Source organism: Urocitellus parryii, unplaced genomic scaffold (assembly GCF_045843805.1).
Source record: "Urocitellus parryii isolate mUroPar1 unplaced genomic scaffold, mUroPar1.hap1 Scaffold_114, whole genome shotgun sequence".
NCBI lineage: Eukaryota > Metazoa > Chordata > Mammalia > Rodentia > Sciuridae > Urocitellus > Urocitellus parryii.
This window is the reverse complement of record NW_027551871.1, coordinates 457,023-483,040: the sequence shown is the minus strand read 5'-3', so window position 1 is coordinate 483,040 and position 26,018 is coordinate 457,023. Positions and strand designations below refer to the sequence as shown.

At 44.8% G+C, this 26,018-nt stretch overlaps 1 pseudogene; it reads left to right on the top strand.

Annotated features, from left to right (window-relative positions):
* The first annotated feature begins 20,671 nt into the window (after nucleotides 1–20,671).
* LOC144251585 (ribonuclease H1 pseudogene) lies at nucleotides 20,672–25,285 on the top strand (annotated as a pseudogene).
* The last annotated feature ends 733 nt before the right edge of the window (nucleotides 25,286–26,018 follow it).

Here is a 26,018-nt window from a genome sequence, read left to right as displayed (position 1 = left end):
TCTGCAGCTCCACTGTTTCCAGAAACTTGCGGAGCTTGCGCTGGTTCCCGTGCAGGACTTGTCGCGAGAGACTTTGCTGCTCATTGTTCCTCGCGCCGCAGTACCAGAAAGAGAGGGATTTAAAGTTTTGAGAGCATTAACCAGTGAAACCACCTGGGCGTGGTGCTTTCTATTTTGGAAGGTTATAATGGTTTCATTTCTTTAATAGATATCAATTTGTTCAGATTATCTGTTTGGATTTCATAGTTTGTGTTTCTCAAGGCATTGGCCCATTTAATCTAGTTTATCAAATTTACAGGCATATAATTGGTCATAATATTTATTATAATGTCTAAGAGATCCGTAGTGATCATTCTTCTTTCACTTCCAATACGAATCATTTGTGTTTTCTTTTTTCTTCTTCTTTTTCTTCTTTTTTACCTGCCAATCATTAATTTCAAAGAACCAGTTGCTGAATTGGATGATTTTTCTCTTTGGTTTTCCCTTTATTAATTTCATTGGTTTCTATTCTGTTTTTTTTTTTTCTTTTCTGCTGCTTTCTTTAGGCTTCAATTATATATTTTCCTATGCACCAAGGTGGAATTTTAGACTCTAGATTTTAGACCATTTGCCCTTTCTCCTGTATACATCCAATACTCTAAATTTCCCTCTACATACTGGTTTTATTTTTTTCCTTTTTATTTAATTCAAAATACTTTCACATTTCTCTGAGACTTCTTTGATCAATATGTGTTATTTAGAAGTATGTTTTTTGAGGTCTAAATATTTGGGGACTTCACATTGATTTTTAATCCTGATATCTTGTCTCTTCAGTAGAGCTGAATTTTCCCTATTCTTGATAATGGCTTTTCTTGAATTCTTTGAGTAGAGATTAATTCCATCTGCATATAATAATGATTTATATCTTATTTTTGAATACTTACAATAGTAGCATATTTCTCACTATATTCCCTTGATCAGAATCTTCAGTACAATGGAGAAGAAACATGGTGATGATGGGTACTCTCATCTTATTCTTGAGTTTGGTAAATAAGGCTTCTAATAATTAACCACTAAGTTTGATGTTTGCTGTAAATCTCTGATATTTTACAGTTTTCTAAGAGTCTATTTAAATGAGAAATGGGTATTTAATTTCTCATATTTTTTTAAAAAAACATCTATTAAAATGATGGTGTAATTATCTCTTAAAGGCAATATAGTGAATTAATTGATAGATTTTCTTAATGGCAAATCAGCATAGTGAAATGGGTTCAAATCGCAGTTCTTCATCCATTTTTTTAACTGTGGACTTGTGTAACCTCTACTCTCCTCAGTTTTTAAACAATAAGAACTATCTCATGAGGTTGTTGTGCAAGTTTATATATATATATATATATATATATATTACATATATAACATATATGATTAATCTAGAACTTAGAGCAGAACATGACAAGTATGAAATAATTTTTTAAGTCGTTGCATTCTTGGAGGTGAAATATATTTGGTTTTGATTCCTTTAGTATGTCAGTAGATTTCATCTGTTAAATGTTTACTCATGCCTTTTACATCAGTGTCATTAGATTGTAATATTCTTTATGTAACCTGTTGCTTTCTGTCATCAGAGTTATGAAACTTTCTAAAGTGAGTTGGATATTTTCTCTTTTGGTATGCTCAGGAACTATTTATGTGACAAAGAAAATCTGAACTTGTTGCCTATATTTATATTAGTTACATATTGCTGTATAACAAATTACCCTAAAACTTAGTGAATTAAAACAACAGACATTTTTAAAAATACTTTTTATTTGTAGAGGGACACAATATCTTTATTTTACTTATTTATTTACTTATGTGGTGCTGAGAATGGAATCCAGTGCTTCACATTACTGAGCCACAACCCCAGCCCCAACAATAGAAACATTTCTGACCTCACAGTTTCTATAGTCAAGCCACCAGGCACAGCTCAGGGCTTATTTCTGGCTCAGGGTCTCTCATAGGCTGTGATCAAGGTGTTGACTGTGGCTGCTGTCCTCATGAGGTACAACTGGGAGCAAAGCCACCTCTTTGCTCACTCACGTGGCTGTTAGCATGATTCAGTTCCTGGTGAGTTTTTGAATTGAGGTCATCAATTTTTCACTGGATATTATCCAGAGGACTCTCTGAAGTTCATGTCATCTTGACCATTACATAAGTCAGCTCATGATATACAGTAATGTGCTTCATCAATGCCAACAAGGGAAAACCAGAATGCCACCAAGCTGGAAGTCAGTCTTTTTGTAACCTAATTTTGGAATGGATCCACAATTACTTTTGTTGCATTCAACTCACTCGAAGCAAGACACAGGATCCAGTCCACGTTCAAGGCAATAAAATTGAGGAAAGATGTGAATATGAAGAGGTAAAAACTATTGTGGGCCATTTTAGAAGCTGTATATCACCATTTTAAGGGTAGATATTTGATTAGGCTTCCAATTCCTTCTGTGGTTACTGGGCTAACCAGTTTTATACTAATTCTTTACCAGTTTTGGTATTTTATGATTTTCTAGAAAATAATTTTATTTAAGTTTTCAAATTTATTTGCCAAATGAAAAAATCTCCTCCAGGGCTATTAGTCTTATTATTAATTATGTCTTCTCTTCCTTTATCAGAAAGAACATTCATTTATTTCATTGTCATTTCAAAGTACCATTTTCACTTATTGATTAATTTTATTTTTATTCCTTTTATTGGTTTATGTTTTATCTTTATTAACTCCTTTCTTTTATTTTCCTTTGTGTTTATAGTTTTTTCCTAGCTCTTGAAGTTTGATTTTTTTTGGCACTGGATCTAGGACTCAGGGGTACTCTACCCCTGTGTTATATCCCATGTCCATTTTTATTTTAGTTGGAGACAGGGTCTCACTAAGTTGCCTGGGAATTTATGACAGCCTTCTGAATAGATGGGGTTACAGGCACACATCACTGTGCCTGGTTTTCATGTTTGTATAAGTGCACTTAAGGCCATGAATTTTTCTCTGAGTGGTTATTTTGTTACATCCTACTAGTTTTGTTATATAGAGATTTGATTGCTTTTCATTTTTCATTGGTTTATACTTTCCATTTTAATCTTTCTTTTTTTATTTATGCATGACAGTGGAATGCATTACAATTCTTATTATACATATAGAGCAGAATTTTTTATATCTCTGGTTGTATACATAGTATATTCACACCAATTCATGTTAATTCTTCTTTCACCATATTACAAGTGTGCTTTTCCCCCTCTTTTTTCTGGGGGCATAGATTTCAAAGCATTATTTTATTTTTAAACCATTATATTATTGACCCAATGGTTACTATGTGACCATATGTGATATTATTATTTCAAATTTATTGAGCTTTCTATTTTGACTTAACATATCATTAATTTCATGAGTATTCAATATGTATTTAAAAAGTGTATGACTTTTCTGTTCATACAAACATACAAATGTTCAACTTTGCTAATTTGCTCACTTTAATACTGATGTCTTTATGTAGTTAGCAGATTAGTAAGTTAGTACCTGATGTGTTGATTTCTGAATAAAGAATATTTTTGCCCTATGATTATAATTTTCTGTTATCTATGTTAAACCGTGCTGTAAAGGTTCATTGCTGTTTTATCTTTGTCATGGACTATTCCTATAAGGAACTAAATATTCTTTATTTATTATTTAAATCTTCTTCTGTCAGGCATGGGTATTACTACATTTCCTTCTTTTTAGTTAGCACTGAGTATATTTTCAACCTTTTTGTGTTATTTTGTTTTATGTATGTCTCATAAATGGCAAAAGCCTAAGAGTCTTTATATTTTAACAGGGTAATTTTAGCATTTACATTTACTATGATTGCTTATGCACTTAGACTAATTTCTGACATCTCATTTTGCATTTTTTAAATTTGCCTTCTTTCTCAGTGTTTCCAACCCCTTTGCTGTCTTTGTTAAATGGAGAAAATTCTCTTCTTTCCATTTCATTTTCAGTAATGATTTCAAAAGTATACCTTTTAATTTAAAGCTTCAAAAATTTGCCCATACATTACACATATGCATTCTCTACCAGCTTTTAACATTAATCTGCATGTATTCTCTCTCCAAACAAAGCAAGAAGCTTGGTATATGGTTTTTTACCTCTGCTCCCTCTTTACTATACTACAGTCCACCCCTTGCCCTATGCTTCCACCCCATCACATCCTGTGTTGATACATTCTCTTATACTTCACTCATTTCTTTTTAAATTTTTTCCCCAATTTCTTTTGTAGTTGTAGATGGATAGAATGCCTTTGTTTTATTTATTTATTTTATGTGGTGCTGAGGATCAAACCCAGTGCCTCACATATGCTAGGCAAGTGCTCTGCCACTGAGCTACAATCCCAGCCCTCATTTCTTTTCCATTATTCTAATATCCCTCTTCTTGTACTTGAATTAATCATTTTGTTTCTTAGTGTGATATATTTCTATCAGTTATGTCAGAAAGAATCTGTAACTAATAACATTTCTGAGTGCTTGAATGTCTTAAAAATGCCTTTCATTCACCCTCTCTATTTTCTTTAATTGGTCACTAAGTGTATTCCACAATGGCTATTATTTAAAATGGAATTTTAAATGATATTTTACTATCTATCATTTGTACAGATTTGAGGTAAGAAAAAGGAGTCTATTTCATCTGGTAAGCCCATCATATTACTCCCATTATACCTGCATCTTAATGCAGGGCTCACTACCTATGAGTTGAGTTTGGAAAACTTCCTTTTATCACCCCTTTCTTTGCTCCCCTGTTCCCATCAGAAAGAGATGTCAAGTATCAGGACATTGATGGAACTACCTTCAATTAGCAAGTAAAGTCACTATGCATCAGCTGTCATAAAAAGGGTGTGAATTGCTTCTTTTTTTATTTTGCCCATATGACCAGAGCTCTATGCAGAATTAGGGACAGATTTTCACTACCTATATACTTTCTTTTTTGTCTTTGTCTTCCATAAAGATGCTAGGAGGGAGACAGTATCCAGTATTGTGTTTAATCTTGTGACGGGAAGAAATATCTCAAGGCTCATGGCTAGGCTAAACTATCCTAGCAAGTATGAAAGAGCTCACATTGAGGTGTGAGGTCCAAAGTCCAGATAAGGGTGAAGGGAACCGTTGCTTTTCTTTGCTGTTGTTCTATGTGCATATCTGTCCCTTGGGAACCTTGGGGGAAGAGCTGGCTTTGGTCTAGAGCAATATTTTGGTACACCCAGGTCCCTTGGCCACCATAAAATACTCATTACACCAGATTTCCAACAATAGCTTCATGGTAATATTCTTGCAATTCCAATTCTGTAAAGGTAAAAAGATTAAAGATGAATGTGCCTTCAGTGATGAAGAATGACAAGAGTATCAATTGCAATGTGCTTCAGCCATAGATCAGCCATATAAGTTTGCAGAGGTTAAGGACTATGCAGCTAAAGGGAACTCACTTCTCAACATACACTTTGCCAATGGTACCCTTGGATTGGTGCAGAATCTGTACAATTCTATAAGGTGTCTCTACCTAGCCCTACCCTAGCTGCCCCTAAGGATGTCAGACTATCCCTTTGCCCTTAGCAAATGATGTGTAAATGTCTGTTGTCCTAATATTCAAAGGTGTATCCTGGTGCCTTATCCCATCTCTTGAGTTAGACATTAGCTTTTGTAATACTTCTTGGGTTAAACCTGAGGCTTTAGAAAGGAAGGTTTCCCATGAATGTGTGGGTGCTCACCTGTAATCCCAGCTACTAATGAGGCTGAGGCAGGAGAAACACAAATTTTAGGTCAGCTTGTCAACCTAGTGAGACCCTGTCTCAAAATCAAAAATAAATAAATCAGTTAGAGATGTGGCTCAGGGGTAGAGCACCCCTGGATTTAATCTCTAGTACAAATGTTAGACCAGGATGCAAGAAAAGACCACTGACTCCAATTAAAATCAAATTAAAGCAAGCTTATTATTTCGACCAGCTGGGCTGCCTCTCCCTCCTAAAACAACGGGAACAAGACAGCACCCCAACTTTCCTTCAGCCCAGCTTTATAGCCCAGAAAGTTACACAAAGGGGGGTTACAGATTACAGAACTCTGACAAGCATCACACTAATGGTAGTTTACATTTTTTGCTGGCCCCAACATCAGAATTTATGAGGACCATTAGAGCCTCAGAGGGGGTCATTGTCTGGCCAGGGAAGGCCAAGATTTGTGAGGTGTCACTAAAGTTTCAGAGAGGGCTGCTATCTGGTCAGAGAGCCAGGCATGGGTGAGTTAAGGCACGGGAAGGCATTCCAAGCAGGTTCAGAATTTTCAGTAATTTATAGTAAAGCCAAAATTATCTTTTCATGGCTTTGTGGAGAGATGCCAAATTTTAAGAAAAGATCAGGTTGGGTCTATCACTAAGAAATAAATAAGGTTTTCTTAGATGATATAGATGGTAGATGCAAAAAACAATGTTCAAAGCAAGGTCTAAGCTTATACACTCTCTACTACAGGCAAGCCAGCTGGAAGCATTCAGCAGGCAAATGTCTGAGGTTTAGTGCCAGACCATGAAAAGCATGGTTATCTCAGACACTCATTTATTTATTCCTCACATTTTTCCTAAGTCTCTACAGGACAGTCACCCTAAGGTACCATCCAACTCTGCCATTCATGATATAGGATATCTCCAGTCTCTGTTATATCAGGGGGGCCTCTTTCAATTGAAAATGGCAGGACTCCAACTCAAACTGATATAAGCCAAAAGGGTATCTTCTTAGTTAACATAAATGAGAAGTAAAATCATGTGCCACATAACATTTTGGTGAATGACAGGCTGCATATACAATGGTTTGTCCCATGAGATTACATCTCCTAGTGAGGGAGTTGTCATCTTAGTGTGGGTAAGCACACTATATGATGCTTGCACAACAAAAAAATCATCTTGTTAAGAGCCACAGCCAAGTCAGAATGACACCTGGCATTTTGCCAGACAGAATGGTTGAAAGATGAGGCCAGGGAATCATTGAGATGATTATTTTAGTTAAACTGTATATAATTGTTGTGATGCTGGATTGATTGAGTTGTATATGGACCCTGCTCCGGGGAATAGGGTGGCTCCGGGAATCTGCCTGGGCATTAAGCAATGTGTGACTGTGCAAGGGTCACACTGGATCCTGGGCTTAAATGGGGTCTATTCATCTCCTGAATGCCTGCTTCTCTCGCAGGCTGGTTCTTCTCACAGAGCTCTTGAAACTCTAGGCTTAGGTCTTCTACTGATGAGTCTTCAATGACTCTTTTTTTTATGCCTTTATCAAAAGTTCCAAGGAGGGGGGCCCTGTGAGGTGGTACAAACCTGTAATCCCAGTGGTTCTGGAGACTGAGGCAGAAGGATTGCCTCAGCAATTTATTTAAAGCCAGCCTCAGCAATTCAGTAAGTCTGTAAGCAACTCAGTGAGACCCTGTCTCTAAATAAAATAAATGTTTTTTTTTTTTTTTTTTAATAGGGCTGGGGATGCGGCTTAGTACTTCAGTGCCCCTCAGCTCAATTCCCAGTACCAAAAGAGAAAGAAGTTCCAGAGAGGGCTTGTATTGGCCCAGCGAGGGTCACATGACTACACAAATCAATATCTCTATCTACTATGATCAAATGCTATGGTGGGCAAGAGTTGAGTCTTCATCTGTCAGCTCTTGGAGCTGACTCATATGGACTCACAGTGAGGGAGACATGATTTCCTGAGAAAATTTTGGCAGCTGTTATAAAAAAAAAAAAGCAGTGGATGCTGAGCAAATGGAAACAATGATCTCTTGCATTTCTCATTTCACAGATGAAGAAACTGAGACTCAGAGAAGAATAGCCCATGATTACATGGCCCTTCTATCTGGCAACTTTTATGCAGTACTAGGGATTGAACCTAGGGGGACTCTACCAGCAAACTACATCCTCAGCCCATTGCATTTTTTGAGACAGTGGCTCATTAGGTTGCTGAGACTGGCCTCAAACTTGCAATCTTCCTGCCTCAGCCTCTGAAGCAGCTGGGATTACAAGTGTGCACCATTGTGCCCAGGTTATATCAAGCAATATTAAATGATTTATGTACACTGTACATTAAGAGAAGCCACCTCTGGCTTTTGTCCCAGCATCCACAGATGGTAGGCCATCTGTGGAGGCAATTTGACGATTTTAAGGCCAATGCTGCAGATGGGTGCTGTGACAAAAACACTGTAGAATGACAATCAGGACACTTGGGCCTTCATCCTGACTCTGCCATTAACTTGCTGAATGAATTTAGGCAAGACCATTCTTCTCCTATGCCTCAGTGTCCTCATGTAGAAGCAGAGAGTATTGGAGTAAATGGTCTGAAAACATGTTCTAAGTTGGTGCTTTAGTTTCACTCTTGGGGAAAGAGGGAAGGAGAGAGTCGGCAGACTGAGGGAGCCCCTTCTCTGTATCTGGACCCATGTGGAATTTCTGCAGTGGAGACATTTAACCTGACTTTAATTGGAGTTGAGACGCCTGATATTTCTGATAGTAATAACATGCCCTAGGTGGGGGCCAGGGGGAGCAAGGCCCCCTGAAAAAAACACTCAAAAGCCCTCTCTGTTCCTTCTCTTGAAGCACAGCCCCCAGCAGGCGGGGGTCCCAGCACCAAGGCCCAGGGAATTGGGGGTTCCTGAGAAGCCGGGGCTTTAGGAATCCATCTCAGGCTGGCAGGCGGCAATGCTGGCTGCATCGCGGGCTTCTGCACCTCCTTCTTCCTTCGGCCTGCCCCATCTTGCCCTGATAGGCCTGGGGGCTGCTTCAGGATGGGCCAGGGGCTATGGAACACCAGGGAGAAAGCCAGACAGTGGGTGGCATGTGAGGTCCTACCTGCAATGTTGCACAAGTGGCTTGGCTGAGCAAAGAGGCTTGGTGTCAGGGTGTGTGTGGTAGTGGGAGTTATGGGGTTGGCAGGACACTGCTGTGGTGGCCACGGCTGGGTGTGTTTGTCCCTCCCTAGATATCCATCACCCTCATTTTCCTCCCCCCACTGAGTCCATCTTTCCACACAAGCATCTCCTCCTCTGTGGGAGGTCCCTTGGCTGCCACCCCAGCTTCTCCTGCTGTGACACAGATGTTTCATCTTAACCCTCCCTTTGTCACAAAGTAAATCCTAGCCTAGATAGGTATGGGGGAGCAGGGTCACTCATTCAATAGGGATCCAGCTAAAACTTCTTAACTCTTTTCCCTAGCAGGCCGAGCACACTATGTGTTAGACAGTGAACTTAGATGTCCTGCCTGGTGTCTAGCCCCTCATACTGTATTTATTCTATGCAGGAGTTGGTGAACTGCTGGCCAACCACCACTATATAAACAGCGCCTGGAGTCAGTGACTAAGTGGTGCCCTTGCCACCACTCCTTTAGTTTCCCATCCCACCCCTGGCCTGTTTTCCCATCTTAATGATCCCTCTGTGATGGGGCAATGAGTGGGCAATGGAGAGCCCATGCTGACCACTAGCCCAGAGCAGGCAGCCCTCCCATTACCCACAAAGCTCAGGGGAGGGCCGGGGGTGGGTCGGGAGCTAGTGCTTTCCTCCCCACTTTAAATATATGTATATTCAAGCAAGGAAACAGACTTCACTTTCAATCTTCTCTCCAAGAGATTGTCATGAACAAAAGCAGGTCTGGGGCAGGAGGAGGAGGGGAAGAGAGGAAAGTGATTTGGGAGATGAAGGAGGTGGCCCTACAATGTCCCCTTTTAAACCTCAATCAGGTTGTTTTTCTTGGTCATTTTTCCCCTCCTTGTCCCTCCAGCCAGCATTACTTAAAGGAACATTATGTTATCCCAAATCAGATTTCCAAACATCACCTCCAGGTCACTGTGAACACTCAGCAATCTGGCTGCAGGTTCCTGGAGAAGGAGTCCCCTTTAAACTCCAACTCAGGAGGGAGCGGCCCCTATCACCAACGCTGTGGAAGCCCTCCCAGTTGGGCTGGGACAGAGAGCAGCCTGCGGGGGAGGGGGGTGCAGGGCAGGAACTGCTGTGCTGGGGTGGAGCCCATGCCACCCCAACTCCACTGTGTCCTGAGGGGCTGCTGGGGCTCCCACTGCCCACTGGAGGACACCCCTGGCTCTGCCGGATGGGAGCTGGACCCTGGTGGGGTGATGTGGGTTTCATTTTTCCGCTGCCATAAACTTGGGCTTGTCAATGTCATAGAGCTGCCAGGGGAGACTAGAGTCAGGGCTGGCGCCCAGGTGGCAGTGCACAGTGAGAGACCACACTATTCCAGCTGGGTTGGTGAGGCCTTCAAGTGATGAGAGTGAGGCTGAGGGTGTGGGACAGCTGACGGCTTCTGGAAGTATAATGCTCCCCCTATTCTGTTCCATCTGTCCAAGTGAAAGGCCACCCTTTGCCCTCCCCTCCTCCTTCCTCTGAGGACAGAGCAGGAGGTGAGGGAGAAGAGGAAAGAGAATACTGGTTAGGGGGTGGCAAGTTAGTACACATCTGAGTAGGAACCTCAGCAGAAGGACCTGGGCTAGACACAAAGCATTTCCAAACTGGAGATTCAGGTCCCATGGGGCAGTTTTCTCTCACAGAGAATTGGGAACAGAAAAGAGTTGGGGTATCTTGGCGTCTCACCAAATGGAAAAAGCTAAGTGACAGCAATTGGAACTGGGGTGCCTGAACATTTGGTGTGTCCTGTGTTGATGCAGAACTGAGCGCTGCCAAAACATTAAATTTCAGGTCCTCAAGCTGAAACATTCTTTCTAGGACCCTATTGCCATGAATTTTTGTGCACTTCCCAGTAGCCCCAAGGTGCAAGAATTTAAAAGTCCATTTTAGAGACTGGAAAACAGAGGTCCAAAGAGGACTTGAAAAGAGTCCATGAGGAGTAAATTGAGGAGTTGGATCTAGACATGAGGTCTTCTGACACAGGGGTCACCACGGAAGGTGCCCAGCAGCAGCACCCATGTCACCCTCAGTTTAGGGAGTTCTGGAACTTTGGTCATCTAGGTTTCTTACTCCAGGGGCCTTCAGATTCTCTGACCTCAGGAAGTGGACCCAGGAGCCCAGCAGACCAGAGATGGAAAATTGGGGAGCTGGGGGATAGGGATGGGGAGAGTCTCCTACCACTCCCCTCATCTCCACACTCCTCCCTCCTCCTAGGCTCCCTAGCAGTCCCTCCAGAGCACCCAAGAAAGGAGACACTGAGGAGGGATTCAACATTTTTCTCATGCTACTCGTTCCTGGGCACCTGGCCCAGGCACCCTCCCTTCCACGTTCCTCTGGGAGGAGGGTGGCACAGCACCCACCGCAACCTTGGGCAGACGGACACTCGGCACGCCACTCCCTCCACCAACAGGGGCCGCTTCAGACATCAGCTCGGAGCATGCAGAGGCCTCTCCCTCACTTGTTTTATTTATCCTGGCCCAAGGACGACGAAGCCCGGATGGATGGGGGGGAGGATGATGAGGCCATTTCCAATACTTCCTCCCGGCCTCTCCATGCCCCTTGGTACCTGGGAGGAGAGGGCAGAGGTCTATGGTCTGAAAACCATGACTTGAAACTGTAAGGGTGCAGGGATGAAGGGAGAGAGAGAACTCAGAGCCCACAGCTCTGTGGTGGACTTGCAGGTAGTGCACCACACCCCAGGGGGGCTGTGATCCCTGATGGGCCTCAGCCCCCCAGCAGGGCCCACCCCAGGCCCAGCCTCAGACAGCTGTGGATACATGGGGTAGACACTGGCCTGGTTCCCTCTGCCTTCAGGGTCAGGCCTGCACCAAAGTGTCAGCACCCCCAGGAAGCCAGGCCGAGAGCCCTCTGTTCAGGCCAGTGAGCAGAGGGGTGGCAGGCCTGTCTCCGTGTCCAGGGAGCTCCAGGTCTGTATCCCCAGAGCCCAACAGCCTCAGGAGAGCTCCCCCACCCTAGAGCTCAATGTCTCCCCCTCTTCAGCTTGTCTGCATGGCTGGAATCCCTAAATCCAGTCACCATGTCCCCATCACACCCAGCGCTGTCCTTCAGCCAAGCCACACATAGAACTGCTTCCATCTCCCTCCTCAGCTAAGCCTGCCCTTCTCAAGGGCTCAGGGACTTGGCTCCTCTGAATTCCCTCCAATTTGTCTCCATCACTCCCATGCCCAGGGACGTTCAGCTGCACTGTGACCTGGACCTCAGAAGACAGGCAGGAGGCATGGGGGTGTGAAGACAGGCAGGAGGCATAGGGGTGGCAATGAGCTGGCTTGCTCCTGATAGATATCAAGGAGGGGAGGACATTTTTTTCTTTCGCAGCCTCCCTCCTTTCTTCTGGATTCTGTAGGGCCAGGAGGTGTCAGGGGGTGGGTAGCCTTAGGCTCCATCAGCAAATGTGTCTGGACATCTCCAGGGTGGGTGATGAAAGGCGTCGGACTTGGTTCCTGCCCAGGAGGATTTGTCAGACCGGTTGCTATGGTTCCAATGTGTTCCTCAGAATTCATGTGTTGGCCCTAATATGGCAGTATTGGGAGGGGAACCCAGAGGGAGGTGTTTGGGTCCATGGGACAGAGCTGTCATGAACAGAAGAATGGGGTCTCGTGGGAGGGAGGAGTTCTCACTTTCGAGGGTCTGGATTAGTTACCACAACGGGGGGTTGTTATAAAGAAGCCTGCTTCTTGTATTCTCCCCATCTGTCGTGTGCCTGCTTGCCCTTTCACTTTCTGCCATGAGCTGAAACAGCACAAGACCCTCATGGGTGCCATGCTCTTACACTTCCCAGCCTCCAAAACCATGAGCCAAAATAAAACTCTTTTCTTTACAAATTACCCAGTCTCAAGTGTTCTGTTATAGCAACAGAAAATGAATCCATAAAAGAGGCCATATTAGTAATAACAGCACTGATAAGAGTAATATGGTACTTTCCCCATGGCAGATACTATCCTAAGTATTGTACACAGATTAATCTTTTCATTTTCACAAGGGCCCTATGGGGTGGTAATTATACTTATCTTCAATTTACAGGCAAGGAAACTGGGGTTCTTGCTCAAAGGTATTCTGTAACTTTCCCTAGGAACTGGATAATGTTCCAGCTGGGATTCTGCACCCAGGGAGGCTGCCTCCAGAGCCTATGCTCCAAACCACTACATTCGACCTGATGGGAGCTAGGCCTGGTGGCACAGGCTTATAGACTGAGCTGCTCAGGAGGTTGAGACAGGAGCATTGCATATTTGAGGCCAGCATCAGCAATGTAGTGAGACTGTTCTCAAAAGAAAATCAAGGGGGCTGGGGATATAGGTTAATGTTGCACCCCCACTATTGCAAAAAGAAAACAAAACAAATAAACCAAAACCCCCAGCCAGGAAAGCTGGCAGAATGTTTGGAGGAGAGACCTATTCTTTCCAACAGGAGACTCGGTGAAGGCTTGCTGGAGGAAGCAGCCCTTGTGATGAGCCTTGCAGGCAGCTGGACCAGGCAGAGAGCTGGGAGAGAACATTCCAGGTGAAGGCAAGAGGAAAAGCCATCACCAGGGAACAGGGCATTGAAAGTCAGGTCCTAAGATCGTAGGGAGCTCAGAGGAAGGAGGAGTTCAAGGGCAGCCTTGCAAGTCAAGGCTGGAAGACAGAGGCTCCTGCAGGTCAGGCAGCAAGAGATGAGCTGGTTCTGTTCTGGAAGGGTGGCAGTGGAGATAGAGTGGTGTCAGGAGATGGCACAGATGACAGTTTGATATAATCTAGTCCCCAAATGGATGTCAGGTGTGAGGGAGAGTGAGGTGCTCAGCAAGGAAGACATGAATGCTGGCACTGGAGCACTGTGGAAGAGGGAAAGGTGGGTGGAATGGGGTGGTTTGTCGTGGATGTGGAGAAGTCGAGGTGCTTGTGGGCCATTCAGAAAGGCTCCCATTTTGGCAAACAAGGAGAGCCCTGTGTGCCCTGAGTGTGGGATTCCTGCATTTCCATAGTGGGAGATGTTTCTGGAAAGGAAGCTGGAGCCTTGAATAACAAGTGAATTAGGACTTGATTCAGCAGGCCACAGGGAGCCCATAAGGGCCCTTGAGGAGGGGAGTGGTGTAATCTGATCTGCCTTTCAGGAAGGTCGCTGTGGTGACACTGTGGGAGACAGGCTGCTCAGGAACAGAGAGTGAAGGGAGATGGTGGGGATGGGTATGAAGGGACACACAAGAGAGACATTTTAATGACAGAAAGGGCAGGACCCAGAGAGGGGAAGAGAGGTTAAAAATAATGAGTGATATGCCCTCTGTGGAGAAGGAGCAGGTATACTGGTCAGGGGGGAAATAGAGTGGCTGGCAGTGGGGACAGGGACCATTGAGGTCTGTGGCTTTCTCCCTACTTGTTTGCTCCCCTGGCCACAGGTTTTCATTTGAGGACAGAAGAAATGCTTCCAAAGATAGCACTCCCTCCTGCCAGAGGTTAGAGATCTCCAGAGCCAGGACACTGACACACACCTGCTGCAGGCCTGGGCTCCATAGCTGGGAAGACAGGGTTGGGGCCAGCACTTCCCAAAATATGGGACCATTGCCAGGTTCTGTTTCCAAAGGAATTCCTGGCTGGGGAAACACCAGAAAGCAGTGACTGTGAGGAGGGGAAAGAGCCCACCCATCCCTAAACAGGTCTCAGCATTTACAGAGGGGTGGAAGGGGCGTGTTTCAGGCAGCTTTTCACTGCTGTGACTAAAAGGATCCAACCAGAACAACTGTAGGGAGGAAAAGTTTATCTTGAGGCTCACAGTTTGAGGTCTCAGTCTACATACAGCCAGCAACATCATGGTGGAAGAGTATGGTGGAGGGAAGCAGCTAACATGATGTTCAGGAAGCTGACTCTACCTGCCCAATACAATATGTACCCCAAAGCCACACCTGCCATGCCTCCCCACCTCCTGATACCACTCAGTGAATCCCATCAGGGTATTAATCACTGATTGAGTTAAATCTCTCACAACCCAATCATTCCTTCTTTGAACTTCCTTGCATTGTCTCACTCATAAGCTTTTGGAGGACATCTCACATCCAAACCATCACATGGGGTCTTTCCCTAGGAATTAAGCCAGCCAGACTTAGATGTACCACTGTCAGTTACTGTCAAGTCTGGGGCCACACCCCCTCCATGCACACACATACTGAGACGGTCTCAGAGCAGGAAGGACCCTGGCAAATGCTTGAGTCTAGTACCAAAATGTCGACCTTTGGGGAAGCAGATAATTCAGAGACAAGGCACAGGGATGAAGTGACAGAGCTGAGCCTTTATCTCCTGGTTTAGGACTTGCTAGCACAAAGCTCCACCTTCTACAGGGAGGACATAACAAGAGAGATGAAGAAAACGTGGGATGCATCTGTCACCACCTGGAGAGAAGTCATTTCTTCCCTCCTTTTCTGGAGATAGGACTGAGGACTAACTGCAGTCACTGTCATTGCCAGAGCAATTAGACTTTGGCAATCCTTGAGAAATTGAATTTGGCAAAAGTGAAGCAAGATTGAAGGCCAAGAGATAATTCTGAAGAGGCTGAAAGAAAGTGGTGGAACCCACTTAGAGAAACTGGGGTGCCAAATTGGAAGATTGCAGGACCTTGGCTGAGGGTGGAAGGGCTTCTGGGAATGGCTATTAGCTGGAGAAGACAGGAGACAGCAGAGAAATGGAGGGTTGGGGAGGGTGTGGTCCTTGTCTTGCTCTGATTTGGCTTCAGCCCTCAGCTTACCCCCTGGGTCCTATCTCTGTCTGTAGAGATTTCCCTTATATGTTCTAGTTCTAAAGCACTTTGTTCCTCCCAGGACAGCATCCCCTTTCTGATATCCCAATGCATGCAATGCGCACTCCATGGAAACTTGTTGATGCTATAACAGAAATTGACAAGACTGAGGAGCTCCTGATCCTAGGACCTCGACTCCTCCATCAGAAGTTTCCCTAGGGTCCAAGAACACACCCCCACCATGACCTGGCCTGGAATCCCTGAGAGAAGTTGTTGTTGGGCCAGATCCAGAGGATGAGGGCAGGTTGGAGAGCGCAAGGAAGGAACGAGTCACAGAGCAGCTTGCCATCTCCTGTTGAGCAGTAGGAGCCAAGGCAGAACCTCTTCCAACACTGACACTCTGTTTCCAGGTTGTCAACTCCAGCCCAAGGTTATACTCACAGATAGAGGCAACCACAAGCCCAGCCCGTCATCTTGCTTTGCAGTGTCAGACATTCTTTTGAGAGAGGTGACAATGCAGCCTTTGTCTTTCTCCTTCCTCTCTTATTCTCACTTTCCCTGTCCGCTAGCTCTTTAAGTGGTCATTTCCTGGCTTTCCTCCAAAAGGGGAGAAAAAAAAGAAAAAAATAATAATAGGCCACCAAGAGAGGCCACAGAGAGCATTAGGTCAGACCTGTCCTTCTTGTGAACTGGCTCTCCTCTGGGGCCCTGAAGGGAGCAGAGGTGGTGGATATAGTTCCTCTCCTGCTCTCTCCTAGAGGAAGCGGGGGGAAAACGGGTTCCCTTTCCAGTGCCCCAGGGCGTTGCATTTGCAGTAGACAACACCTGGACCCTGGGAAGTGTATTAAGGGTAAGTGAACATTGAGCTGGATTTTTGAAGGTGTCTACCTGCCCAGAAGCAGAAGGATGGATTTGGTGGCAACCCAGGTCACCTGTGAGGTCCAGACTATGGCAGGGGATTTTGAGTAGCAATTTCAAGAACTTAAGGTTCTTCCCTGGGACTCTGAACCAAAAATTCTGCAGAAACTGTTACCCCATCCCATTCTATTACCCTAAGCTTTTAGTCAAATGTTCCTGTGCCTTTGAGGTTCTCCAAAGGTCACTTTATCCATCCCCCAGCCTCCAGGCTGTAAGCCATTTTTCTCCAGCCTGGCTAACTAATCCCTCCCTTGTAAGCTCAGGCATTCTGGTCTCCAAAAAATTTTAGTGGGTGACCATGGCATTGGCCTTGGGCCCTGGAAGCCATGTGTGCCTGCTTCTGAGTGCAGGGTTGGGGTGTTCCAGAGAAGGGGAACAAGGAGCTGCCTGGTAGAGTCAGCTGGGCAGCAGGGCCTTTGGGGAGCAAGTCCCCTCTCCTGTTGAGGATCACTTTATAGGAGAGCCTTTAAGTCTCCTTGGACTTTCCCTGCCTTCCTGGCTGCCTGCCTGCATCTCAATTTCTAAGCTGAGCCCAGGGTCTGGCCTCAGGAGCAACCTGAGTCCCAGCCCCAGGCCTTCTGAGAGCAGCAGAGTCAAATAGCTCCAATCAGCCTTTGGCTGCCTTGCTTCCTGCAGGTGGAAAAACCATCCTATTTATCCCCAAATGGATTCATCTACTCCAACAACAGACAGACACAGAGACACACAAGGAGTTGTAGACATATGTGTAAGACAGTTCCATAGATGCACAGCCTCTCTCTCTCTCTCTCTCTCTCTCTCTCTCTCTCTCTCTCTCTCTCTCTCTCTCTCATCTCTCTCTCCCTGTCTCTCCCTCCTTTCCTCCAACTGTCACTGCCTCTCTCCATCTGTCTTTGTCTCTCCCCCACCCTCTGTTTCTCCTCTTTCTCTCCCTCCCCCTTTCCCAAGGCCCCCTCTGTCTTTCATTACAGCATTTATCAAAGTGGCCTGACCTCATGTTGTAAAAATATACAGCGTGTAACAAAATCAACCTTAAACTCTCTTCTAAATATATTAAAATAATAGGAATTTTCATCTTCCTGATTGAATTTGCTGCTTGATATTAGAAGCATGCCAGGCCTTTCTGGGCCCAGTCTGGGGCAGGGAGGGGCGGATATTCCCTGCCTGAATCCTCTCTGTTGGTCAAGGGATCAGCTTCCTTGGGTGGTGGGGTCCCAGGGAGGCAGTGAGGCTGTGTTCTAGCCAAGGGACCTTGGGCAGTCACCTCAGTCTGCAGCCTGCACAGTCCACTGAGCATGTGTAGACAAATATCAGGGCTTCTCTGGTCCACATAGCACCTCATCTTAGCCTGGAAACGGTGAACCTTTGTTTCCCATTCCCATCAGCACCAGGGTTCATAAGCCATACTGTGGTAGCTCTCATGCTTTCAAACATCCAATTTCTTGGCCTGTGGGACTACAAGCTTCTTGAGGGCAGGGGCCGTATCTTGTTCTTTCTGTCACCAGGATTCAAAATGGCCTGGTACAGAACAGAGGCTTGGGCGAACATGGGTGGAATGAGCAATTTTGTTCACTAATTTATTCAAGGGGAATTAATGAACACTTAGTATGTTCCAAGTGCTGGGAACCCAACCCAAACCAAAATAGATGTTGAATTCTGCCCTCCTATAGCTGTTATTGTAATGAATAAATAAATGGGCCCACTCAGCTGGTGAGAGGGAGTAATTGTTGCCCTAGATTGGGTTTCCCCTCAAAACCTCCTACTCCCTAGAAAAGCAAATGACAGAACTTGCTAAATATTAGACTCTGCTCCACAGAACTACTGTGTCTGCCTCATTGTGGCTTGCTTAGGCTTGCATAGGAGGCTGATGTCTTCTTGGGGCAACACTGTACAGGCAGAGATGAAGAAAGGACAGGGTTCTGACATAAGACTCCATACTCATTTAGGATTGCAGCTAGGAAATAGGCCTGGCAAGCAGTGAAGGATCATTTCCTAATGGGCAAAGTTCAGTGTCAAAGGGCAGGGACCTGATCAACAGTGGGCCCTGAGCTTACAAAGAGATATAAATGAGACAGGACAATCCTGTGGCAGGAAGGCAGCTACAGGTGGATTTTGTGTCTTGAAGAAGCAATGGTTATCTAAGGAAGAGCCCTAGAGTGTCACATGGAGGTATGAATCCGTTGGTGTAAGCAATGGTGTGCTGGGAAATGTTTAGTAAATTGCTCACTGAGAGAATAAAAAGCCCTAATTTGCAGTGTTTGCCAATTACTATAATATAAATACTCCCAAGATATCTGACTTCAACTTCTGAACATGACATCACTAAATGCCAATTTGGGAAGATCTATGCACAAAGGCCTTGCCCTGGGCTGGGGATTGGGATCAGGAATACCATTCTTAGGGAGGGACTTACACTAGGATGGGGATGAGTGTTTGACTGAGGTCATTAATGTCATAGAGTCTGTGCCAGCACTGGCTTGATCTATTGGCTGATTTAGCATTTATAGAGGCAGTAGGACATCAATGCAGTGGTTGGGTCCTAGGGATCAAGGATAGTTGCTGATGTCTGATCCTGAAAATTAAAGCATGCCATGATATGGTGCTTCCTCATGTAGCTGTATGAAATTTTCATGTATTCATTCTTTTGACCTCAAATATACCCTATAACATAACATAGGCAATTCTTATTATCACAATTTTAAGATGAAGATAATGAGGGCTGGGGATGTGGCTCAAGCGGTAGCACGCTCGCCTGGCATGCGTCCGGCCCGGGTTCGATCCTTAGCACCACATGCAGGCAAACATGTTCTCCCTGCCGAAAACTGAAAAAAAAAATGAATATTGAAAAAAATTTAAAAAAATATGAAGATAATGAGACCCAGATGGATTAAATAACTGTCTCATGTCGCTGACTCCATTCTGTTCTCAACCTCCATACTCTACACCTCTAGCCATGATTCTCCGATGTAATCTTCTTGAAATAGATCACTTGCTTTGGCCCAGAGTACCCAACTGAGCATTATGGCCTTGCCTGCTGCTGCTAAATACTTCTTCCAATTCTTTTTCTAGAACCCACCTCCCAGGGGCTATTCCTGGCCTCTTGAAATCTGTAGCCACCCACACCCCCAGAAAACTCAGTTCTAATCTTTATTTTATTTTGTGACTGTGAGATCTGGGATGATGATATCTGTGTTTTGAGGTTAGGGGTAGCTAAGCCTGGGTGGTCTTTAGGAAGAGGGAAGAACTTTCTAGAAGGGGGAAGAAAAGGAGGAGGGTGACAGCTCAAGTCCCACAATTGTCCTCTGCTGCTATTAGCATTGCTGTGACCCCTGCACACAATCAGAGCAGAGTGAGCTGTGACCTGCTGAAGTGTCAACAGGATAAGAGACTCTGAGCTCCTGGGAGTCGCTGCTGGAAAAGCTCATCACCTACAACATGTGTTCATGTGTGCGTGTGCACAGACATGCTTCCATACCCGGACTCAAATGAGAAACTGTATCTGAGTGTGGTGATTGGTTCATGGGGGAGATGCTATGATTGTGTGAGTGAGTAAGAAACATGGACATCCTGGACTCCTGGAATTTACCTGACCTTCTGGAAAACCCCCAGCAGAGGAGGCTTGGCAAGGTCTCCAGGGAAGCCCTGAGAGGGTTCCTTGGGGGGCATGCTGGCTCCAGGAGGGGCTTTCTTGTGACCCAAGGTCACTGGCCCTCTTGTGTCCCCTACTAGACATAAGTCATCAGTCTCCAGCAAATGCCTGGAGAGAGGGGAGGCATTTCCTCTGAATTTTTCTCCACAAAAGGAAGAGACATACAAATGAGGAAAAGCTTGTAAGGAAGCACCAGGGGTGGGCACCTGTCTCGGCCTGCCCTTGGTTGTCCCTGTGGTTGCCTGTGACAACATGATCAATCCCAGTGTCTCAGCTTTGTCACAGAAGCACAGTATAGAGGGAGGAGCATGGCTTAATGTTGGAGTAGGTAGCTTAAGTAGGCATAAGCAATGAGGATTAGGTAGAGGAAATTCAGGCTTTGTCCCAGGGCCACACACAATGGACCAATGCACCACCTGGGGACCACCTTCATGCAGTCAGACATGTCCATGACAGTCTGGAGAAAATGGATATGGTATATGCTGAACAATTTCCAAGATGGCGAAATCTGCACACGTACATTAAGCCATCATGGGAAACTCAGGAACCACCCCAAATACATAATACATGAAAAGGGAGGTTCCCACTCCAAATACCAAAACTCTCCCCATGGGGACCCCAGGTCCTTTCCTCTTATGGAGATCATCCCCTCCACACACCCTGGAGCATTATTTCTATTTCATTGTCATAAAATCATTGTTGTTCGTGGCTGAGTAATATTCCATTGTGTATATTCACCACATTTTCTTTATCCATTTGTCTGTTGAAGGGCACCTAGGTTGGTTTCATAGCTTGGCTGTTGTGAAGTGAGCTGCTATAAACATTGATGAAGCTGCATCCATCCTTGCTCCATTGAGTACCTACTCTAGTACTTCAGATGAACTCCCACATACTACTAAGCTTTGGTTTCCTCATCTATAAAAATGGAAATGATTTCCACCCTACAGAACTAAAGGATATGCAAACATCCTGCTCAGTCCTTAATTGTTCCCCTAATTTCCCCTCTGTATAGTCAGACACTAAAAGCAACCTTCTCCAAGGCAAAAATCCAGAGGTCCAGCTGTTCTTCCTCTCCCTAAGCAAGGAGGATGGGGAGGAGCCCTCTATTCAGACTTGAGTCTTTGTTGGTCTCTCCTTCCTTTACGTATCAGCAGATAGTTCACAGGCCCCAAACCCAATGTCTGAAATCCAGCCCTCCTTATTCATACCATACAGCTCAGATGAACTCAGCAGTTTCTTGTCCACAGGCCTGGAAAGATCTCTAGGGACTCAGGTAATCCCCTCTTCCGACATTTTTGCAATACAGGGATTTTTAAAGATACAATCTGTATATCCCACAAAGAAAGCTTAAGACATTTCATCATATATGTGTAGATGCTAGATGTAATCAAGTAGGAGTCCCAAGAAAGGGTGCTTTAGCTGGGCATGGTGGTGTGCACTTGTAATTCCATTGACTCAGGAGGGTGAAGCAAGAGGATCACAAGCTTGAAGGCATCTTCAGCAATTTAGTGAGGCCCTAAGAAACTTAAGGAGGCCCTGTCTCAAAATAAAAATTGAAAGAGGGCTGGGGATATAGCTCAGTGGTTAAACACCCTGGGTTCAATCCCCAGTACAGCCTCCCCCCACCAAAAAATGAAACAAACAAAAAAAAAAAACAGGGTATTTGTCTATTGTGAATTGGTTCTTCCTTTAAGCTTGCTGACATGAGGGACATTTTGTCCTATAGCTCATGTGAAATTTGATGAATTTATAAAAATGAAGCTAGGTCTAGCACAGTGGCACACACATGTAATCTCAGCAATTTGGGGAGCTGAGGCAGGAGGATCACAAGTTTGATGCCAGCCTAGGCAATAAGCAAGACTCAGTCACAAAGTAAAATATAAAAAGGGCTGGGAATGCAGCTCAGTGCTAAAGTCCCTGGGTTCTGTTCCCAGTATAGAAACAAATAGGACCTGGGAGGGGTCAGGTGGCTGGCTGGGAGTCTTGGGGGACTGTTGACATAGATAAGGCTGAAGGGTCCAGGACTGTACCTACAGAGAGTGTAGTAGACTGATGGAGGGTAGGGAGAATTGGAGGGCCTCAGTGGAAAGAGCTCCCATGAGCACCAAGGGGCCTGCAGCCTGCCACTCACCATCTGTACAACTTTGGGCAAGGTATAGAATATTTGGGGGCCTCCATTTCCCCACCTGCAACATGAAGGGTCTGGACTACTGTGTCAGACCGTCTGGGGCTATTGTGAATATGACATGACATGATGCATGGAAAGTGTTCCATGGACCATAAACACTGCACATGCGGAGACAGAGCTAGGCGCCCAGGATGCCTGGGCCTCTGCTCTGGGCCACCTCTTGTGCTGGGAGTGCAGTTCCACACAAGAGCTCCCCCTGGACTGCTGCACTGGGAATGCTTTGGCATCAGGGAGTGGATCTCCTACTTCTCTGTGTGCCCTTCAGTTGCCCTGCACTGGGCTTGGCCGTGCAGACGTAGTCTAGCTACAGTCATTCGCCAAATATACAATCTCATCTGAATCCACACAGCACAAAATGGGACAGTCAGAATTAGGATCTTTTTTTTTTTTTGGTCTGTGACACAAATCCATTCTTGCTTCAAGACACACATCTGCTTTTCTCACTTCTGTATAACTCTCTGTGATGCCTTCGTGACCCACTCTCTGGCTTGGTGGGAAGGACATTGGGTCAAACAGAGAACTCAGAAAGCAGGTTGAAGCCAGGTGTGGTGGTACGCACCTATAATCCTAGCAGATCAGGAGGAGGATCATGAGTTCAAAACCAGCCTCGGCAAATTAGCAAGGCCCTAAGCAACTCAATGAGACCCTGTCTCTAAATAAGATATAAAAAATGGGGCTGGGGATGTAGCTCAGTGTTTAAGTGTGCCTAGGTTCAATCCCCAGTACCACCCTTACCAAAAGAGAGGGGTAGGTGAAAAAAGTTCTGGCCATCCCTGGCTCAAGCTGGATCCCAAATATTCTGTTGGTCACAGGTGACTTTATGTTTCAGATACTGCTAGTGGTAGGAAGGAATGCCTTAGGGGTGATAGGGTATTGAAAGAGGAAAAGGGCAAGTGTTGAGAATATCAGAGAGAGGCACTCACTCGGACCTCCCTTGGTTACCCATTGTACCTAAAAAGCCTTATTCTGAGGAAGTTCTTCCTAATGCTATCCCAAATCCTTCTTGCTGCTATCTAAAACTCCTTTTTTTAAAAAAAAAAAATGTTATACTTGTTGATGGACAGAATGCCTTTATTTTATTTATTTTTATGCAGTGCTAAGGATTGAACCTAGTGCCTCACACAGGCTAGGCAAGCGCCCCAACACTGAGCTACAGCCCCAGCTCCTACAACTCATTTTTGTCTCATTTTCTTGCCTCTAGGTTTTCATACAAACAATTTCTCACAATCCTTCAGATAACTTCTTTTCAGGGGCCCTTACTAGCAAAGCTTTTATACTCAAGAGTGAGGAGAGTTTACCATCAACTCTACCCAAGGGAGTTAAGAGGGACCTGGGAACAAGAACCCCGGAGTCAGTTTCTGGCTCCAGCTGAAGTCTGTATCCTCTGGACATACTCCCTGTGCTTCAGTTCCCCCCATGGAAAGTGTTCCTCAGGGCCTAGCAAAAGGTTGGTGCTCAAAAAACAGAAGTATAGTCTAGTGATAACATTAACTGCAATTTTTGTTTCTTATAAGTACACAGTAGCTCATTCTGGACCCCCCACCTCAGCCAATTCCACTACAGTTCTTGCCCGCTGCACTTCTGCTGTCCTGCAAATTCTCAGAAACAACTGGTAGTTTCATTATCTGGGCAAACATCAGAAAGATGTTTTCTACAAAAAACCGTTAACTTGTACTCTTGTTTATTTCTCTCATACTTAGTAAGAAATAGGAGAAAATCTGGAAATAGCTCAAGCAAAAAGCAAATGGTCTTCTATAAACCAGAGAGGGATTGCTTTTCTATATGTGAAATGTAAATATTGGCTGTACCTGACATGTGCATTGGGACTGGTAGCATTCTAAGCTTTCTCAGATTTCTTTCTGTTTAATTTTCACAAAATACCCCTGTGAAGTAAGTAGAAATTGTTATTACTTTAACACTGAAAAAAATTAAATGATTTCATAGAAAAAACACAGCTAGTAAGTGAAGAATTCCAAATTGGAATCCAGAATATATTCAACATAAATATACAATATTAAATATTGTTTTTATTTCAAAATCATAAACTTAAGACACAAAATATTAATCATTTTTGTGCAGACGTACTTCTGAGCTTTTAATTTCTGCTTTCACATAATCATTAATATGAACCCTTCCTGAGCTCATGGGGTGTGGTAGAACCTGGAAAGTGATGTGTTTGTGGGCATGAACCTGAGCAATGCAAGGCCTGCTGCCTCTGGCAGGCCTAGTAGCTCTAGTCACACTGCACAGCTGGGCTGCTGTGGGCTAGGAATTTTCTACACCATGCACAGTGGCCACAGGACTGGTGTCATCCTCACCTGAGCAAAAAAATACAGACGTCCAGGAGTCACAGGTGAAAGTCACCAAGCATCTCAGAGAGCCCTTAGATGACTACGAAGAAGAAGTCTCAGAGCTGAGTATGATGTATGTGTGAACAAACCTAGAGCTAGGCCCTGCCCTTGGCAAGGATACATTTTCTTATATGGGAGACTCTGTAGTTGGCTACACCGATGGATGCTGCTCCAGTAATGGACAGAGGAGAGCATGAGCAGCAATTGGCATCTACTGGGGTCCAGGCCATCCTTTAAACATAGGCATTAGACTCCCTGGATGACAGAAAAACTAAGAGCAGAAATCCATGCAGCCTACAAAGCCATGGAACAAGCAAGGCTCAGAACATCAGTAAATTGGTTCTATATATGGACAGTATGTTCACTATAAATAGGATTACTAACTGGGTCCAAGGCTGGAAGAAGAACAGGTGGAAGAGGAGTACAAGGAAGAAGGTGATCAACAAAGAGGAATTTGTGCAGCTGGAGGAGCTCACCCACGGCAGGGATATTCAGTAGATGCATGTTCCTGTTCATTCTGGATTTGTGGGCAATGAAGAGGTCGATAGGTTGGCCAGAGAAGGGGCTCAGTAGTCTCAAGACTGAGTGGAGTCACTTGGGTGCTCTGGAGAAGACTAGCAATGGCTTTTGTTGCTGTCATTTCCTGGATATGCATCAAGACCTTGCAGCAGGAGTGGCTGCAGGAGACAGAGCTGAGCCAGGAGTCACTGTGTCCTATGACGTCTTGGTAAAAAGCACTCCAGGAAGTGTCAGGAAGTGGATATCTTTGATTTCTGGTAATTCTGAGATCCACTGCTTACTGGGCTTAGTATATTTTCATGTGTTTTATTGCAGTTTGGCCCAAAGTGCTTGGGTGTTGTTTTTATAAGAAATCAATGAAACACTGGTTAAAAGATACAGACAGGAACTCAAAAAGAATTGTGGAATAGTTCGTTGACCTTCTGATTTTCAAGGTGGAGTCACCTGCCCTTGTAGTCACTCTGTGCATGTGGCTCACAGGAAGAACTTCAGGTGCCTGATGCTGTGTACACAGGAGACCGTGGCTATGGAAGAATGGCCTCAACTCTTTCAAATGTGTGTGTGTGTGTGTGTGTGTGTGTGTGTGTGTGTGTGTGTGTGTGTGCAGGGCTGGGGATAGAACCCAGTACCTCACACATGCTCCACAATTACAATTTTGTGCATGTATATGTGTGGTGGGCACTTGGGATTGAACCCAGGGATGCTCTACCCTGAGATATTCCCCCAGACCTTTTTATTTTTTCATTTTGAGAGGTCTTGGTGAGTAGCTAAAATTGACCTTAAACTT